The sequence below is a fragment of the Mya arenaria genome, chromosome 13 (genome assembly GCF_026914265.1).
Source record: "Mya arenaria isolate MELC-2E11 chromosome 13, ASM2691426v1".
Lineage (NCBI taxonomy): Eukaryota > Metazoa > Mollusca > Bivalvia > Myida > Myidae > Mya > Mya arenaria.
The window spans coordinates 18,496,034-18,499,852 of record NC_069134.1 but is presented as its reverse complement, the minus strand read 5'-3'; positions in this window follow the sequence as shown (position 1 = coordinate 18,499,852).

The window sequence follows — 3,819 nt, the reverse complement described above, 5'->3', positions numbered from 1 at the left end:
GCAGTGATCTCCACTGACAAGCAGAATAGATCTCTGCCACCATCAATAGTAAAGATGGATTTCAGTTACATAAACTTTTTCATGTTTTTCATCTCTGATTTTGGATTTTTTTAAATCGAAATTCAATTATTCAATTTAAGCTGTATCGAGGTTAAAATACAAAACATATGTTTAAAATTGAAGAGAATTAACATTCATTACAGTGGGTACTTATTGCCAACTGATTTGCGTGGTGGCAGTCATTACTATACTATAAGGGAAGTAACACTGTGTGGAGTTTGACAGCAGTTCTTTTCCCCTTCTGTATAGAAGTACAGCATTAGTATATGTAGTTGCCAATGCCTTGAATCCAATTCACAAGATTCTGAAATTATAATGGGCACTTAAATATGAGTCCTAGCGCGGACCAACAACACTCTATGACTGCTCCCAGTTCCAAGCAAGATGGAGGCCGAATAGAGACGAAAGTGTTAAAATCTAAAAAGATAGGTCATTGAATATCAGGGCAGCTATTTCAAAGGAGGGCCATATCTTCGCGCCATGGGTTTTTTACGGGAAGGATTGAGATAGTGAATGTAGGTGTTCAAGTTGGGTCATATAAATTTGATCCATTTTCTACTGCAAATGTCCCTTCTTGCATGGCACAATGTCGCTTTTTTCATGGAACAGATTGGTTTCTTCTTTCAAAATGTGTTTTTGAAGGTTTGGTGGGACTCGCGTCTGAAATATTAACATGAATTGATATACAAGTGAATTTGTACAATCATGAACTCATACAATATATACCAATTTATAGTTAAAAAGAAACCGATAACGAATAAAAGAATAATAAACTTCTTATGGACATGGTATAATAGAGATAGAGCAGATGTAATTTAAATCTAACATTTTATTTATCAATGAACATTTTAACAAATTTGTGTGCTAGCATCTAAATTTGATTGTATTAAACACAAACATCAAAGTTCATTCATACGGTGTCAGGACATTACGGACCATGTACATTACGGACCAGGCATAACAGACCATTTTTGGTGAACTTTACGGATAATATTTCGGGAGATTACGGAGCATATTTCGGGTCATTACGGACTATGATTTATATTTTACTCACAGTCAGTTTTAACTTTTTTAACGAACACTATTTGGACATATTGCGGACCATAATTTATCATTTTACTCACAGTCTTTTTAACTTTATAACGTACCATATAAGGGACATTTTATTCTAGCTGTTATATAAAGTACGTTGTATTATACATATTGCTAAAAGAAGTTGGTTAAATAGCTCTGTGAATTCTATTGTATCTTGCCTAGCCATTCTACGGTACACCAGAGTGATGATGCTATGTGTTATATTTTTCATTATTACCACTGATGTATGAGAATGTGCCAGAAATAAAATCTTCTTCTTCTTCTTCTTCTTCTTCTTCTTCTTCTTCTTCGTTAATGGCTAATAATCAAATATGACTATTATGGTAATGCGGGGGGGGGGGTTAAAAATAGAGTAAGAATGTCAAGTCAGCCAAGCTACTCAATCCACCCACGTAGGCTTGACATGTGATAAAAATAGTGCAAAACCTAAATTAACCTGAAATGCGACAACTACATATGCAGACCTAATATGTACATAGTGAAAAGGATAAGAATGTTAGTGCTGTTAAAAAGATAAAAGTATATCTGTATAAGGGATGTGTGGCAATGTATCCAGTGCCTCCCTAAACGCAATGGCAGTTTCAACACTGACTTCATGTACAGGCAGAGAATTTTAATCGACAATAGTGCGGGGAAAGAATGAGTATTTGATGTAGTCTGTTGATGAGTATGGAATCTGATATGTCAAATGATGTAAATGTCGAGAATTGCGTTGATATGGCGTCATGTATTGAGATGCTGTAATGTCGACAAATCCATAATGAATTTTATAAAAGAGCTAAGCTAAGACGGCTGGCCTGTCTTCTTCTTTCAAAAACTTTGTCTGTTACAGTTCTCGGAGATTTGGCATAGTTGTTAGTAGCAAATCTTGTTACTCTTCTTTGAACCTGTTCTATTTTTGAATATCAGTCACCTGGAATGGATCCCAAACGGATGAACTGTATTCCAAAGAGGGTCTAACAATGGATTTGTATGCTGCTGCTTTTGTTTCAGGTTTTGCAGAGTGGAAATTTCGTTTCAAGAAACCAACGCTTTGGCTGGCTTAACTTGTTATCTTGTTAATATGGGGTGTCCAAGAGATATTTGACGAAAGCTCGAGTACGAGGTATGTGGCCTGTTGGACTCTTGACAGGGGCTCGTTGTGAAGAGTGTGGTCAGTCACGACTATCTTCCCAGACATGGAGACATGCACGATATGGCATTTGTCTACATCTTTCACCTCTTCTCCCAGGTTCCGAGGCTGTTCAGGTCTTCCTGTAATATGTGAGTATCTCTAGATGGGCGATTTTCCCGATGTACAACGCAATTATATATCAGCATAGAGCCGTACACATGAACAGACACTTGTACGCAGGTCGTTGATAAAAAGAAGAAAAGAAGAGGGCCTTATTATTTTATCTCATCTTACCGTTCTGTAGTGTCAATTACAGTCAAAACGTCCCCAGGTCAAAACGTCCTATGGTCAAAACGTCCCCAGTAGCTAGTCAAAACATCCCAAAGAACGACCTCAAAATTCATTTCATTTATATTCATATTTTTAATTTATACATCAATCAGTTATGAGAAAACAATAATACTATTATGATAATAATGTTGAAGACAACAATGATAATAATAAGACTATATATAAGCTATACAATTAAAAGTTAGTCTTCGTCCTAAAGCTCCTCTGTTCTGAGCGCCCTGTGTCCATATATCACGGCTAGATACCTTCTTCAGTAGCCCTGAAGTGGATATGCCCCCGGCCGTGTAGGCGTCCCATGCACTCAACAGCCTTGACTGCATCGACCGACTCGATCTTCTCTGAATCCTCCGGAGACTCAGTTTCGATACTAGATAATCAGTTCTTCAACATCCTTGGCATCGCGATGTAGGACCTGGAGGAGGACGTACGTAGAATGGTAGACCGCTCCCATCTTCATGTTCAGTCGACGATGCCACCCTGGAGGAGAGAAAATACAATTATACAATACATATACTATTAAATGAATCGATGCAAATTATAATACTAAACATATTTTTAAGTTTCTTTTATTTCTATACAATTGCGAGCTAACAAATTTACCTTCTGCATCATTGTTAGTTCGGACAGCTTCTGAAGAAGTGTTATCTTTCATGCAATCGGAGGTTGCCGGATGTGCTCTTGGGGTAAGAATGGTAGACTTAAAAACTTCCAGACGAATGCGTGAGTCTCTCGGTCCTGACCGTACTGTGTTGCAAGTCCTAGTCTCTGTAGGGGTAAATAATACATCCTAACATTTACTTTAATTTTCGTTTTTGTACTTTGTTTTTATGTTAAACTGTAACGAAATGTACGACATTGTTAAACATATTAATAAAAAAATAAGAAAGAAAACTTTCTGTTAAGTCCTGTCAAAATTGTTGTGATGGTAGAAATCTAGATACTTTGTTCAGTCGTTTGGGGCGAACACTGCGTATGAGTTTCAAGTGAAACTTTGATTGTAACGTTCCGCTGTATGCAGAAATGCGTTAGTAGTATGTTGATGTACTTGATTATATATGCAAATTTGCATAACCAGATCTCCATGTGAATGAAGAATATATGTTTATAAAAGACCAGACGACCCCTTCAGGAGTGATCATGCTTTCCTCTGAAGGGATCTGTTGCGTCTTTGACGTCGCATTTTACATTATTAATAGAAC